Genomic DNA, 17,934 nt, shown 5'->3' with positions numbered 1-17,934 from the left:
TTTCAAACATCAATTGTGTTTGAACGAAAATAGTGTTGAAAAATATAAATCTTTCATACGACCAGATCGACTTACGACCTGTCAGTCAGAACGAAACTCAGTCGTAAGTCGAGTAGAAGGAGTACACTATGTTACAAGTATCAGGTCGGAGCTCCGGTTTAAAGATGACTTCATTCCTTCCATCCACCCATCTTGAATACCCGGAAAAGGTTGAAACGTGCTGCTTCGATTCATCCGACAAAAAGTTCTTCAAGACTGACTAATGGCTGAAACAAATAAAAGATAAAGGATAAAAAATTAAAGTTCTCAAATATGAATAGCTTGCTTACCAACCACATGGTTCCGGGTTCAGTCCCACTGCGTGGCACCTTGGGTAAGTGTCTTCTACTATAGTCTTGAGCCGACCAAAGCCTTGTGAGTGGATTTGGTATACGGAAACTGAAAGAAGCCTGTCGCATATATATATATGTGTGTGTGTGTGTGTGTGTGTGTGTGTGTGTGTGTGTGTTTGTGTGTGTGTGTGTGTGTGTTTGTGTTTATGTGTTTGTCCCCACACCATCGCTTGACAACCGATGCTGGTGTGTTTACGTCCCCGTAACTTAGCGGTTCGGCAAAGGAGACCAATAGAATAAGTACTAGGCTTACAAAGAATAAGTTCTGGGGTCGAATTGTTCGACTAAAGGTGGTGCTCTAGACATTTTGTGGGGGCAACCAGATCGAACCATCTCAAATATAACTACCCGAAATGGTCGTGACTTCTGGGACTTGCCTGTCCTTCTAATTGTTATTTCTCTTGTCCGCCTTTGTACCGTCTATCTGTCCGAACGTTTTAATGCCCTCTATTGCGTTTTTGTTCCATCGTTATACTTTATATATATATATATATATATATATATATATATATATGTATATATTTAGGTATGTGTATATAGATGTAAAAACACGTACACACACATATGCACGTTTGTTTGTATGAATGTATATATATATATATATATATATATATATATATATATATATTAGAAAAAATAAGGTACTCAGAGATCTGGATGGTTGTACATGCAAAGAACTAATTGTTACGTATATATATATGTAAGGAACGACCGTGCGAACTCAAAAAGGAGAAATGGTGACGGATGGAAAAAAACAGAGGACTCCTTTTATTTAAACGTGTCACACGGTCGAACACAAAATATATATATCAAATGATGATATACATGATATGTTATACTACGATAACATATGTGAATTCGTAAATACCAGTAATGAAGACTATAGAAGGCAACCGTATAAGATGAATAACAGAGATATTTATTATGGCGTTAAAGATGTATGTCTGTGTGTGAGTGTGAATGCGACATATAAGAACATAATCAAAGACAAGTCGTCGTACAAAGAAAAGTGTGTATTTGAGTGATACATGTGTGTGTATGTGAGTTATTACAGCAGATGGAAAGAGAGTCAATAACACGTGAGCAATTATACCAGTTCTTTAATACACAATAGTATGAGTCTGTATGTGAAGTGAGTTGAGGCTGTGAGTGTGGCAGAGGTGATCACTAGTCGTGATGTCGTGGCATCGATGCCGGGCCGTGATTCTTGTTATACAGATGTTCGTCGCTGGCTGAAATTCTTGTCTGTTTATTTATCGTGGTGAAGCTGAGTCACCTAACAGAATCGAAGAGAGAGATGTGCCGCGGTGGTTTGGATTGGTGTACATAGAAAGTCGTGTTGACGCTGGTGGGGATTGGTGCTGGTTAGTAGTAATCGTGTTGGTCATGACGATGATGCTGGTCAGTAGTCGTAGACCCGTGTTGCTGATGTGGCGACGGCGGTGGTCATCGTTGGCTGGACGAAGCTGTTGATGTGTCGCTGGCTGCTGCTGCTGCTGTCGTGTGGTACACGGAACAGTCTCTAAGAGAAACTGGACCGAGACCAATTTGTTGGGTATGAGTTGATCTATTTATAGCGAATTATCGGCTCCAAGACGGTAGCAGAAAAACACTATCACGTGACCTTATTAAGGGCTGTGATTGGTCAGTTTGCGTTCTGGCGGGAACGGTTCGAAGAAGTTGCCGCTTCGAATAATAATCAGTCACGTGATGACAAGGAATGGGTTCTCTGCTACGCTCGCGTTTGTTTATATTTAAATGAGAAGAATGACGATAGCAGTTTTGTATCTAGTGACGATAGGTAGTTTCATTACATATATATATATATATATATATATATATATATATATATATATATAGTATGTATGAATGAACTACACCGCGTCGGACACCGGCGTGTGATAGCACAACAGCAAAGTATATTGTAAAGAGAGTGGTTGCATCAAGGCCTCCTTCATTTACTCCATTTTCCACAGCAAAAGATTCACAGAGACTACCACCAAAATTAACTCTAGCTTTCATATCTTGATGCAAAGCCCTGATCATGTTTACAATTTTTTCTGGGCAACCTATTTTCCTTAGAATTAGCCTCAGAGCATTTCGATTAACAGTATCGAATGCTTTGCTCAAATCAACAAAGCAATGGTAAAGGGCGAGATTCTGTTCAATGCACTTTTCTTGCAATTATCTGAGAAGCAAAGATACAATCAGCTGTGCCCCTGGAGGAGTGAAAATCACAGTGAGACTCAGACACCATATTTAGCAAAACATATTAAGCAACACTAATAATAAATATAAAAAACATAAAAATAAACAAGCTTGGATCTAGCTCAAAACGGGGGCACCAGTATTTTCTTAACGAAACACTTTGAAACTTGGGACACTAGTAGAATGTGTCATATAAAACATCTTTTTCTCTTAGTCTTCTTAACAAAAAAAAAACGTACATCGCAAGTTATTTCATGTTAAAGTTGTCGTATTTCTGTAATTTCAACCAATGACTGACGTCCATTCAGTCGAATACAGTAAGTGCTGACTACGTAAACAAACGATTCTGGCGGTGATAAAATTATTATTTCCTTGTCAAAAAATGGCTGAAGCATATTGGCAGTAGCTAATAAACCTTTCTATTATGGGCACAAGGCCTGGTTTTTGAGGGAAGGGGCAAGTCACTTATATACGCATCTGTGTTTGTATTTATTTTCTGTCCAACAACTTTTCGCTAATTTTCTATGTACCGTGATTTGAAGAATATTTGGCTGCTATTTCTAGGACTAACCCTAACCCTAACCCTTGGAGATTAAATACGCTTTACACCGCTTAAACTACCAACAGCTGAATACTTGTCAGTGATTGGTTGAAATTATCGAAATAAGACAATTTTTTACATGAAATAAATTCGAATACAAAAATATTTTTCTGTTCTATAACACAAAATAGATAAGTATACGAAGTTTGAAAGTCTTTCGGTACCAAAAACACTACATAAAACATAAATGAAAACTGGTGCCCCCGTTTTGAAGTAGATCCACAAGCTTTTGACGGTTTTATAGATATTTCAAAATTATGACTATGCCCGTCATGCTATCGATTCTGCCAGCTCACCACCTTCTTCTTAATAATAATAATAATAATAATAATAAATAATAATAATAAATAATAATAATAAATAATAATAATAAATAATAATAATAATAATAATAATAATAATAATAATAATAATAATAATAATAGCAACAAAAGCAACAACAATGCTTTCTTTATTAATCACAAATGTTGACCAAAACGACTGGGGACAATAAAGAGTACGATAATAATAATAATAATAATAATAATAATGTTAATAATAAACTGGGTGACAGTGTTTTAATCAGTTGTTAAACTCTGTCTTTTCACAAATCCTTTCTGATTTAGTGGCCCTGAACAAGCAAAACCTATAATACAACATTGCTTAAAACATCGTTAGTGAAATAACCTGTCGGACAACTCGCTTACTTTTAGACGATCTCGCCCACCTCTCTCTCTTTGTCTCCCTATCTCTCTCTCTCTCTTCAAATGAAACTCATTGACTAGGAATTACTTGCTTTTCTGCTTTTTTCATTTTTGTCCTTGATATAGCTTCATATATATATATATGTATATATATACTCTTTACTCTCTTTTACTTGTTTCAGTCATTTGACTGTGGCCATGCTGGAGCACCGCCTTTAGTCGAGCAAATCGACCCCAGGACTTATTCTTTGTAAACCTAGTACTTATTCTATAGGGTCTCTTTTGCCGAACCACTAAGTTACGGGGACGCAAACACACCACCATCGGTTGTCAAGCGATGGTGGGGGGACAAACAGACACACAAAAATACACACACACACACACACACATATATATATATATATATATATATACATACATATATACGACGGGCTTCTTTCAATTTCCCTCTACCAAATCCACTCACAAGGCTTTGGTCAGCCTGAGGTTATAGTAGAAGACACTTGCCCAAGGTGCCACGCAGTAGGACTGAACCCGGAACCATGTGGTTGGTAAGCAAGCTACTTATCACACAGCCACTATATATATATATAGTGAGACCGTCGGACTCTTTCCACAAAATCCATGATAGTTGCAGCAAATTTTGTATGCATAACACTTGGAACTTCAGAAGGGTCTGCACATAAACATCTGTCGTTTCTTCTGTTAACTTTTTGATCTTGATCGAAGTTTTTCTTGTTTGAGAAAAAGCAAATCAAATCTTCTGCTGGAATTTTCAGTTTGTTTAAGAGCCTTTTAGATCTGATGTAGTGATTTTCTTTTGCTTTTTCTGACAAATTGGCCTTTCCTCATCATATAAGACATATATCTGATGTCTTCGTGGACAACGTTTCTGGCTGTTCCTTCTGAGACATGGAGATCTTTTGCAATCAACCTCATGGACTTTCTGGGATTGTAATCAATGGTCTGTTGGACTTGCTGGATAAATTCAGGTGTTCTGATGATTTCAGAGTATTTAGAATGTTTTTTTATGCTTTGATACTGGTGATACATTTCCATCTTCAGTCTCTAGCCCCTTACAAACTTTGTAAATGAAAGATCTGGTAACTTTTAAAAATTTATACTGATTTTGGCCCCTGACTACCAAGAATCTTTTCTGCAAAATTCCACACTTTTAACTTGTCCCTTTTCTAAAATAAAGTGTAATTTGAGGGAGATTTAGCTACTATGTGTCTGTTAGTGTATATGTTGATTTGTGTATGTGTGTGCATGTCTGCAAGTTAATCAATGTGTACGAATAAATTAGAGAATGTGTGTCTGACAGGGTGTGTATTTGTGTGCATGTGTCTGTTTGTGTGTACGTGTGTGTGAGTGTGCCTGCCAGTATGTGTATTTGTGTGTGTGTGTGTGTGTGTGTGTGTGTGTGTAAGAGAGAGAGAGAGAGTTAGTGTACATGTGTGAATGAATATAACTATAAACATGTCTCTTAGTGTATGGTAATGTGCATGCATGTGTGTATGTGTGTCAGTTCACATTCTTTTGTGTATGTGTGTGTGTATCATTGTATATTTATGTTTGCATGTGTCTGTCTCTCAATGCATGTGTATTCATGTCTCTGCCTATGCAAGTGTGCATCTAACAAGCAGTAACAATCTATGTGTGGGTGTGTGTATATATGTGTGTGTCTATGACCTACTTCTTTCTTCCTTTAACTAAAAGGTTAATAGCCAACTGTGTGCTCGTTTAACGCAAGAGGAAAAATAAACTAGAATTCCTCATGTTGAGATTTGTGCTAATGCTCAGACGTTAAAAAAAATTTAATTCAATCTTCCAACTTCAGTATATCACTGGTCTTTGTGTTATAGTCTCAGGAAGAATATGAAGGAAACACCATTCCAATAAACTTAGAACAAGGGTGAAAAAAAAAAAGGGAGTAAAGATCCCCTTCAGTCAAGTATGACCATAGGATTGCACCCCTCTGAAGTACAAGTCTTGATAAGGTTATTTATGGAAGACCAGCATCCACTCATGCATGCCAGCCTCCATGCCACCAATATTATCAAAAAGAAAGGCAGAGGCTGATACAGCTTGGCACCAGTGACGTCGCAACTCATTTCTTCAGATGAGTGAACTAAGGCAACGTGATATAAAGTGACTTGTTCAAGAACACAACACACAGCCGGTCTGGGAATTAGAATCACTACCTCATGATTGTGAACCCAATGCTCTAACCACTGAGCCATGCACCTCCACTTTGGACAAGAATGGAAGAAAATATGGCAAGATTTCAAAATGCTGAGCCTTACAAGGGTTATAACTGAAAACAGAGATATGCGGTGCATTTTTGTACTGAAGAGGACCTGCCTACTGCAGCAGAATTGAAACCCTAAAGACCAAGGTGCCATGTTAAAAGCATTATTGAGGATATTGTTCCCACATAAAAAGCACTGGTGATGGTGCCAAGTAAAAAGCATCCAGTGCACATTGTTAAGTAGTTGGCATTAGGAAGGGCATCCAACCATAGAAATGCCTGGCGTGTTAACGTTTCTGCCAGCCCAGTATGCTAATGTTTCTTATTTCTTTATTGCCCACAAGGGGCTAAACATAGAGGGGACAAACAAGGACAGACAAAGGGATTAAGTTGATTACATCGATCCCAGTGTGTAACTGGTACTTAATTTATCGACCCCGAAAGGATGAAAGGCAAAGTCGACCTCGGCAGAATTCGAACTCAGAACATGTGCTGTTTCTGCCAGCTTGCTGCATTAGACTTAGTAAATATTAATTAGTAAATATTAATTAGTAAATATTAATTATCACATTGGCACCAAATCAAAAAGGCTGGAAAAATGGCCAATACCAAATGAATAGCTGTGGAGTTAAACATTCACTTTGTAGCCAAGTGATTGCAGGTTCAACCCCACTGTGTGTCAACAAGGGTACTTGTCTTCTACTAAAGCCTTGGGTTAAGCAATACCCTTATTAGATGGAAACAGTACAGAAGGATGTTGTATGTGTGTCTCTGCATTGACATTGCTAAGGGTGTGATAAGGTCTATTTAAGTCCCCGAAACAGTTTGACATAAGAAATGCCATTGTAAAAACTTCCATTTCCAATATAAATCTATTCAGTAATGGATTTTATAATAGTTGCAGAATTTCAGAAATGAAAATGTTTTATGACAGTACAGACAGATGTTCAGATTTCAACAATGTCAATATCTAGGTGTAACCCTCATTAAATATTGTCACTTTAAATAATAGAAGTAGTGTTTTTGATAAAGGAAATGTGACATTCTGGCCTTCCATACACAAGTTCACAGAAATAATTTCATGAGACACACATCTAACAGTTATGTTGAAGATTACTATATACATCGCTGTCATAGATAAAATAGAACATTATTATAATGATCTCAGATCATTGTTACATATCCGCTAGCCTTGACAATAGGTATAACCTCTGACATGCCATTGCAATTTTGCAAAACACTTCACTGGTAAAAAAAAAAAAAAAACACACAGGTAACATATAGTATAATGTACCCCTGCCTAATACTTGGGTTTAAAAATCTGGGGAGAAAGCAGCATTTATCATCATCATCACTTTAACAACCACTGCTCCATACTTTTTGTTGGCACTCCGTCGCTTATGACGACAAGGGTTCCAGTTGATCCGATCAACGGAACAGCCTGCTCATGAAATTAATGTGCAAGTGGCTGAGCACTCCACAGACACGCGTACCTGTAACGTAGTTCTCGGGGATATTCAGCGTGACAAGGTTGGTCCTTTGAATTACAGGTACAACGGAAACAGGAAGTAAGAGTTAGAGAAAGTTGTGGTGAAAGAGTACAGCAGGGTTCACCACCATCCCCTGCCGGAGCCTCGTGGAGCTTTAGGCGTTTTCGCTCAATAAACACTCACAACGCCCAGTCTGGGAATCGAAACTGTGATCCTATGACCGCGAGTCCGCTGCCCTAACCACTGGGCCAATGCACCTCCACACTGCTCCATACTAGTAAGAGTCAGATGTAACTCATTGAGGTATATTTTCTACAACAGCCCACAAACCCTCGCCTGATATCTTAAGCAAGATAAAGTCTCCCCTTCATCGGACAATTCCACAGAAGCCTGCAAACATAGGATACTATTTCTATGATGGTGATGCTTGTTCATAACTATTGTCAAATCACACATTTACAGGGGGTCTGGTTGGCCTGGGACTATAGAATATACTGGCCCAAGGTGCTATGCAGTGGGACTGAACACAAACTCACAGACTCAGGGAACAAACTTCAACCAACCAGCTGTCCCCTTCTAAAGGGTATTTACCCGATTCTTTAAGCTATCCCAACAAACTTCTTTATTTTCTTTACATACATCTGTATATATTTTCTGTAATTTGTTTCAGTCATTTGACTGTGGTCATACTGGAGCACTGCCTTAAAGAGTTTTAGTTGAAGAAATTGACCCCAGGACTTATTCTATTGGTTTCCTTTGCCAAACTGCTATGTTATGGGGATGTAAACGCACCAACATTGGTTGTCAAATGGTGGTGGGAGGGATAAACAGACACAAAACAAACATATATATATATATATATGATGGGCTTCTTTCAGTTTGCTTACCAAATCTAATCACAAAGGTTTTGTCGGCCTCAGACTATAGTAGAAGACACTTGCTGAAGGTGCCACGCAGTGGGACTGAACCCAGAACCGTGTGGTTGGGAAGCCAGCTTCTTACGACATAGCCATACCTGCACCTATAGGGATGCCAGCAAAAGAATTCAAAAGGTTTTAGCGACATGACAGAACTTGGTTTTTAATGAAGGAACTTGAAGTAGATAAAGCTATACATACTGGCAGATTGTAAATACTGGGCTAAGAAAAAAAAAAAAAAAAAACTTTTCAAAGGTAAAAGTCAAAGGCTGTTTTGCATGCTAAACTATAACTATAGACCCCCCCCCCCCCCACACACACACACACAAATAAACAGTATAAAACAAAAAGTAATAACTAAAAACAATTTCTATTTACAATAACTTTATTCACAAAAAAAAAATTCACTTTCATATTATATTATTATACATATCTGAACCATATTTATAAGTTTCGTTTTTTTTTTTTTCCTGTTTTTTCCTCAAGAGTAGAGTCACTATCATCATCATCATCATCATCTTTGGCGGCAACTTCATTACCATTTTGAAACATCATAACAGTTTTATAAATAACAATAACAAAAATACTAGAACGTAAAATGTTATGCGAACATCTTACTCCAAGAGTTTCGAGTTACTGTTTAAAACAAACTCAACTGTTCCAAAGAAGAAATCTGAAGAGGATTTCAGACAAAAAAAAAAAAAAAAAAAAAAAGTGTGGAAGTCATTCAGAATTATTGTGGAACACAGGAAATCTAGAGGGAGAACTGAAGTGAACTTGTATGCGAAATGACAAAATGGTTCGTTTTTATGATGGAATGAAGAGGTGTTGAATGGATGATCATAATGTTTGGTAAAGACTAGGATGACGTGTGAGGTCTTTTGGGGGTTATCTTCATGTCTGAACACTAACCTACCAAAATTAGCAGAACAACAAGGTATTAATAAACCAACAGTTCTTTTTTGCAAGCCAGACCTGACAAGCAGACCGATAATACAGCATGATATATATGTGTGTGTGTGTGTCTATGTATGCGTGTGTGTGTGTGTGTGTGTGTGTGTGTGTGTGTGTGTGTGTGTGTGTGTGTGTGTGTGTGTGTGTGTGTGTATGTATATATGTATATAGTGAAAATGGCTTTGTGGTGTATTTTTCAGGCTAATACAGAAAAGTCGTATAGTACTTGCAGGTGGTTATTTTAGCCCCGGGCCAGCACTGATCAAAGAGACCTATGATTGATAAAGATGTTCCAGCCATGGCCAGCTAGTTTGAATCCCTATTTCCCTGATGTTTTTTTTTTTTTTTTTTTCAGACACTGTAACTGAAACCAGATTACCCCAGTATGACAGGGATTGGTTGTTGCTTCTCGTGGGTTGATGGATCATGTAGAGACACATTTGTTGGTTCAGTCTGTTCTGTAAGAGACAATTGTTTAGCCCGAGGTAAATGTTAGACAAACAAATCTAATGATCATTGGAAGAACAGCTGTGATCATTCCATCCCGTTTTTTTTTTTCTTTCTAGATTCCATTTTTTTTAGACAAAGCATTCAAGGGAGATTTGCCTGCTACTTTTAGTAGATGCAGTTACTACATAGAGATTCACTTATTTACAGAAACTTATTCTTAACCTTTTTGATACCAACTTGCCTGAGACAGCCCTCCCCCCGCCCCCAAGTTCTTCAATATAAGCTTCCTCCTTTTTAAAGAGGTCTAAATTCAAAATTTTTCATCAAAATTCCAATTTAATTTGTTCCAAACTCCAACTTAATATTGGTTACAAATTTTGGCACAAGGCCAGCAAGTTAAGGGGAGGGGATAAGTCGATTACATTGACCCCAGTGTCTAATTGGTAGGTACTTATTTTATCAACCTTGAAAGGATAAGAAGCAAAGATGACCTCAGTGGGATTTGAACTCAGAACATAAAGACATGAAATGCCACTAAGCATTTTGTCCGACATGCTTATGATTCTGCCTGTTTACCATCTTACTCCAACATAATATTGACAAAATTATTTTACTAAATTTTTCGTTATTATTTTCAAAATAGGATTCAAACTGAAGTGGGACATTTCGACAGCAATATGGCATCAAAAGGGTTAAAGGTAAATACTAAACAAAATGACCAGTCAAAACAAGGTGAAAAACCAAGGGAATTAGTTGTGGTCTGAGGAACCCAGATGAACAAGACAAAATTGTAATATCTTATATTATACCAAATTATGGTAATTCTTCAGAATAAAAATTTTTACAAATTACCTGTTGATTGGAACTGAATATACCTGGACAAAAAAAGAAAAAAAGAGACCCTAAAAGAATGGCAAAGATGTAGGATGGCACTCACATAGTGTGTAGTTGTGAGGTGAGGTTAGCTCAAGGTACAAAACTGGACTAAGATATGTAAATGCTTCTGTAAAATAGAAGCAATGTGTTCAGGAATATCTTGTCTTTCATATGGTGATCTGCAATGTGAAATGTCATTTCCCAAGAATTTCTATATTCACTGACTTGCAGCTAACATGGGAGTTGATGGTAAAATAGGTTATGGAACTTCACATAACATTTAGGAACACAACACTTCTGTAATGTGAACATCCTGTAATGAAAAATAGGGATTAGGACATACAAAAAACAATGTGTGTGTGTGTGTGTGAAGGTGCATGGCCTAGTGGTTAGGGCGTTGCATTCATAATCACTAGATCGAGGGTTTGATTCTGGGACTGAGTTGCACATTGTGTTCTTGAGCAAAACACTTCATTTCACTTAGCTATAAATGGGTAACCCTTCAGCAGAATAAATAGCCTTTTAATCAGAGGGAATGCTGGCCTGTTCAACTAACCAGCAGGGTGGCATTATTTGAAAACTAAAACAGTGTAAAGCGCATTGTAACTAGTGATGTATAACAATATCCATAGTCTGGTCGATCACATGATATATCATCAGTTGATGTCTGTTTTCCATCCTGGCATTGGTTGGACGGTTTGACCGAAAACTCGTAAGCTGCACCAATCAGATTTAGCATGGTTCCTACAGCTGGACACCCTTCCTAACACCAACCACTCAAAAAGTGCAGTGGGTGCTTTTTATGTGCCACTGGTACAGGTGCGAGTTATATAACACAGGCGTCAGCCATGACTACAATCGGACTTAGCTTGGCAGGTCTTCTCAAGCACAGTATATCTCATAATATATATATATATAATGTGCATATGCACAAAAACAAAGATGGAGACTTAAATTTACATATCTGTTTGCAATCAGAATATTTCCTGTAACAGACCAATCTATCAGTAACATTACAGTGTCAAGATGATGGTTAACTCCAAGTTGACTCCAATCAAACAGACCAACAGTAAAAGACATCCCAGCTCTAACCAATATTTTGTATATTTTTTCAGGTATTCTATTCCTCATGCTAAATTATTCCTACTTTTAATACAGTAAAATGGGATTTGAGGGAGATTTAGTTACAATTTCTGGCAGCTTGAGTCACAAGGTAAACTGCCCTGTCGACTTTTTACCAAATCAAAGGACAAAAAAGAAACTGGAGGTAACTCAACTGCTACTTTTGGTACAGCTGTCGCATCACTGTCTGCTTAAATCTGCTTTCTACTTATCAAGAAATTAGACAAAAATGAAAAAAACTAATATCTCTTGTTGAAAGTTCACCTGATGTGAAAATAAAATTCTTAAGAAAAAGTATGGATAAACTGATGAGAAACGAGACAAAAGGTTGAAAAAAATAAATTATTGTTAGCACATACCATCAGTTTACTATTTTTCCTGAGTGAATTAATTTGGCTTAAACCAATCATAATATTCTACTTGTTTTATGTTCAAAATGGCCAGATCTGGCCTCTCACACCAATGCTGCAATATCCTTTTTACTCTAGGCACAAGGCTCGAAATTTTTGGGGAGGGGTCCAGTCGATTAAATCGACCCCAATGCGCAATTGGCACTTAATTTATTGACCCCCCCCCCCCAAAAAAAAAGGATGAAAGGCAAAGTTGACCTCGGCGGAATTTGAACTTGGAACGTAAAGACAGATGAAATACCACGAAGCATTTCACCTGGTGTGCTAATGTTTCAGTCAGCTTGCCACCTTCAACCCTACAATATCATTCTAAAAAATTAACAGTTCCCTCATTGAAATCTCACAGCTACAAATTAATGCATGATTAAATCAAAACAAATGTGAATATAAAAAAAAAAAAAAAAGCATTAATTTTGATAGAATAATGCAAATGTTAAAAAATTGTTAAACCATGGTATCGGCAAATAAACCAACTTTAACTTATATTTGAAGTTCAAATCTTGTAAACTTCTATCCTTCAGGCTATTACAAATTCCTCCTCTTTACCAATCTGAAGTCTGGTGCCAAAATTTATAAAACATTATTATTATTATTACTGCATGAGAGAGCAATGCATGCCATCAAAATAACACTGGGATACAAAAATACAAAGCCCAATATACTCATCATGACTAACCATCTGATAAGAGTACACTTGGTACATGCATCCCAACCATGTGTGTATGACATGATGATCTCATATCAAGACAAACAGTGCATGACCTTGCAGGTGGGGTCCAGTTAGAATTTTCTTCAGCTCAAGTAGCCCATCTCACTCAAAAGGACCCTGAATAAGGGTTAGAGACGTTGAATGAAATACCCATGTTTCCAGTGGTGAATTATTTAAATCCCCAAAGAATTCCTCTCAACACATGGCTATGATGCTCCCCCACTACTTCTGCTCATGATCAGAGATGCACATATCGTCGGCCATCAAGGGACATGCTCAACTGGTTAAGGTCAAACAACTGACAAACAAGTCTGTGGTACTGAACAGAATATTTGCCGTAGCCAAATTTTTCATACCATATTATTATTAGTAGTAGTATTATTACAGCTGCTGTTGTTTTTCTGGAACAGGACAAAATAAAGTCAAACCTGGCAAGACTCCAATTCAAACATATGCATTCTGAATTGGAAGAATCAGCTAGAGTCAACTTTGACGATAAATTTGTCACCACATGACAATCTCATGGACAAAATCTAATGGACATACAGCAGGACAAAAACCACAAATTGTTTAGAGGAGACATCAATCTAAACAACCCTAAAAACATAACCGGTACTTATTACAGAAAGGATTTAACTTGAATGTTATAAAAACATATATAAATAAACAACTCATTATTGGCAATTGTTGAGTCTGGTAGTTTGGAGTTCATCAACTAATGTCTTCTTTCTTATTATACACACACACAAATACACCAGAAGTGTTTAAAAATTCCCCTGAACTGAAGGTAGCAGCATGTGTGTGTGTGTGTGTATGTGTGTCTGTCCACGTTTATATTACTTTTACATCCATTTGCCTCCTGTTGGCATGGCTAAGGCAAAACTTAGAGTTTATAGTTAGATACTTTTCTTGTCAACAACCTTTACTTTCCAAGCAAGGTGCAGTTTATTCGATAGGTCTTTACACACAGACACACACATACAGTGTTTGTGTGTGTGTGTATATATATATATATATATATATATATATATATATATATATATATTAGAAAATATAAGATACTTAGAGATGTGAATGGTTGTACATTTACAGATTTTTATAATATGTCACTTATAAATCATATATAGCGCTTGCATCTACTCTAATAGATTATTCAGAAGAATCTATTAGAGTAGATGCAAGCGCTAATATATGAATTATAAAAACATGTGACATTAATAAAAATCTGTAAACGTACAACCATCCAGATCTCTGAGTACCTTATTATGTTTTCTAAATATATAATACCTGTACATCACCTCCAAACCTTCGAATATATATATATATATATATATATAACACGTCTTGAGATAGATATATATACACACACATATGTATGTGTATGTATATAAGGATGCATCTATATATACAGGGTGTCCACAAAGTCTGGGTACATGGGGATTAACATACTTTAAGAAATTATTATTTCTTATATTTAATTGTTTATGTTATGATTTTATTTACTCCATGTACCCAGACCTTGTGGACACCCTGTATAATGTAAAATGATCTTAATCATAGCTTTAATATTTACCTCTCATGAGACATTTTAAGTCCACCTTTCTTGATGCCACCCATTTCAGTTGCTTCACACAACATACAGTTGTATGGTGTATATATATATATATATATATATATATATATATATATATTCTAAAAACTAAGATATACATAGATATGATTTATATAACCACAACTATATTTACTAAATGTATATAATCACTGTGATATTTCTGATAAAAACATTCTTCCTGTATACAGAAGTTTGTGTATAATTGTGTGTATATAAAATGAACCAGTATATATATTGCTGTAGATTAAGTCCAGATGACCAATTTCCCTTGCTAAAGAAGAAAAAAAAAAATTATCTCTATACTGTGAGTTCAAATCCTGCCAGGGCAAGTCTTTTTCACTCTCTCAGGAGTTGCTAATTAAAAGAACCAACAGAAGAGATTCTTTCTTCATTCTGGGTTCTACTATCATTGTATCACTCTGATTTAACCTGAGAATTGCATTAAGGGTACACAGATCAGTGGAGTACTCAGCCACTAACATGTTAATTTCAGCTGAACTGAAAAAGTCATTGTTGAAACCAAGAGGAGGAGAAGGAGGAGGAGGGACCATCATCAGTTCTTAAAAAGACAAGTTAGTGTTAATATATCAAAGTAATGGAGAACTACAAGAAATACAAGGAGAAAACAAAGAAATAAGTTTAACCCGTTAGCATTAAAACCAGCCATATCGAGCCCCAGTATTGTACCTGTTTTATGTACAGACTGGCCATATTCAGCCTTTCACACCTACCCTACAATGTTATATTAAAAAATATACAAGCATATTATCGAAATCTCAACAGAAAAAGATAATGCATAAGTAATTCAAAAGAATGTGAATAAACAAGCATGATATCAGACAGAATAATTTGAATGCTAAAGGGTTAAACAGACCATATCTAGCTCAGATATTCTAATCTGTTTTATGTTAAAACTGACAGCCAGATCTGGCCACTCACTCCTACCCTACAATGTCCCTTCAAAAATTAGCAATCACAAAGCTGCAACATGATGGATTCAAAACAATGTGAATAAATAAGCATTACGTTTGACAAAGTAATGTGTCGAATGTAATGATGCTTCAGTGATCTGAACGCTAAAGGGTTAATGAACAACTAATGTAGTTCTTGGCACACAGTATGATCCCATGGGGGTCAGAGAATTCAGTTTTGTTATTGGTAAATACAGCCAAATGATGTGAAGGATGCAAGCATCTTCCTATACATCTAATACTTGAACTACATCATCAATGTCTGCCTTCCTCCAATGTGAACCTCATTTGAGTTTTGTAGAGTGTCAGCTAGATTAATTTCTGAGCCTGTATGGAAGGGTTAGGCCTTGGGATGCAGTCCTAGCTATGTTAAGGATGATCTTCAGTAATAGTGAGGTCCAATATTTGGTGCAAGTGGGAGGGTTCTAGGAGAACACCATTTGTGTTTAAGTAAAATAGAGTGTAATTACAAACATTGTTTCTGTCTTTTTGTTTCAAAAACCATGACAAAAGTTCGGTCCATGAAGCCAGGTCGTTTATCTGAGAACGGAATGAGTTTTGATGGTGGAGAAACCTGAAGATTTCTTCACAGAAAGTGTTTCCAAAGAATTTGCCAAAAGTAGACGTAAAAACCAATAGCAACAATTTAAAGCATCAATGACTGTCTTGAACTGATGTCATCAAATGATTCTAGGAAATTTACAGAACGGATCCATTCAGTCCTGGATAAATCATAGGATATTTATAGACATAAAAATATTTTTCAATGAGAATAGCCCCAATTTTTGAAAAGGCTTTGGGATTGAAGTTACCCCAAAGAATGACACAGTGGGAATTAGTTCACAGTAAAAGTCACTCCTGGGCACCAGTAGGTCTCAGCCGGTAGAAGAGATGAAATTAATGAAAGCTGGGTCCTTTCTGTGGTTCTGTTCTTGACTGTTCTCCAAGATATTAGAACGATGGGATTGACTTGCAAATTTATGAAGATTATTGGTTACAGCTGACAAAATGTTAAGACAGAAACAAGGCTGCATCCTTATAAGCACTGCCTCCTCCTGCTACTCCACACCCAATCATCTCATCCTTCCAGACAATGACATAACAAAACCTATTTGTCAGCAATGCTTTACATCACAATGTGATATTCTCAACCAATTAGCTCAAATGGTATTTTTGAAGAGGAGGCCATTGACCACACTTTATGGAGATGAGTGAAAGTGGCAGACATTGAAGAGAATTTCTAAAGTATTGTCCATAAATTACAATACAATTACTGGGAAGAGGAACGAGCTAATGAGCTCATTAATGCAGCCTAAGAAGAGATAGATAACCTGAATAGTCAAATCATTTAGAGAAGAGCCATGCAAATGAAGTAAATGCAGGTTTTTAATAAAGAAAATTCAAAATTGGCCTGAAATTTCTTTGAGTTTGTTAGGTTGTATATTAGTGACAAATATAGATTGAGTCTATTCACGATAAATATGGATGAAAGAAATTGAAATGACAGTTAATCCTTTTGATATGACCCTTGGCTTAAGCTTTTAGCATTTAAACCAGTCATATCTGACCCAAATATTCTACCTGTTTTATGTTCAGACTGGAACGATATGGCCTCTCACACCTAGCCAATTATGTCATGCTAAAAATATACAATAGCATCATTGAAATCTCAAAGCTACAAGATAATACATGATTAATTTAAAACAATGAATAAATAAGCATTACATCTGAGAAAATAATCTGAATGCTGAAGGATTGACGAAACAAATTCCGTTTTAAGGTGGCCTAAATTAAAACATTCCATCAAAATTCCATGCTAATGCACCTTCTACACACCAGTTTAATTAATGATAAAGTCATTTGAATAAATTCTTTAGTATTCTTAAGATTAATTGAAATAAAAGCAATGTGTCTCAACAGAAATATGGCAATGAAAGGGTTAAAATATTGAGACTTAACCCATTACCTACCAGTGATCTCATACGAGATCAATTAAAAATTACAAATTTCGTAATTATCTGTCAATATTTACACATATCTAACCTTTTTGCTATATCTACTAGGTATATTTCTCTGATATTCAAATGAGGTTTGCTAATTTTTCACCCAATATCTTGCTTATTTCTATTTAAAATGTTATTTTGATCATTCAAGCGTGTTTCTAAGGCTGTTTTATGCTAGAAATCAAAGTTTCATAAAAAAAAATTCCAGTTAATAGAATTATGGGAGGTAACGGGTTAAGTAAAAGTGGACTAAATAGTAGGAAACCAATAAAAAAATTATTTTAC

The 17,934-nt window shown here is 36.3% G+C and overlaps 1 long non-coding RNA gene across 1 annotated transcript; it reads left to right on the top strand.

The window, feature by feature from the left end:
* The first annotated feature begins 240 nt into the window (after positions 1–240).
* Positions 241–10,797, top strand: LOC128249510 (uncharacterized). The gene is made up of 2 exons (XR_008265628.2): positions 241–373; positions 10,590–10,797. It is a non-coding gene; the product is annotated as an uncharacterized LOC128249510 (long non-coding RNA).
* Positions 10,798–17,934: the final 7,137 nt, after the last annotated feature.

The sequence above is a fragment of the Octopus bimaculoides genome, chromosome 15 (assembly GCF_046866305.1).
Source record: "Octopus bimaculoides isolate indiv1 chromosome 15, ASM4686630v1, whole genome shotgun sequence".
Lineage (NCBI taxonomy): Eukaryota > Metazoa > Mollusca > Cephalopoda > Octopoda > Octopodidae > Octopus > Octopus bimaculoides.
The sequence above is the reverse complement of the archived record's forward strand: the minus strand, read 5'-3'. Positions and strand labels throughout refer to the sequence as shown.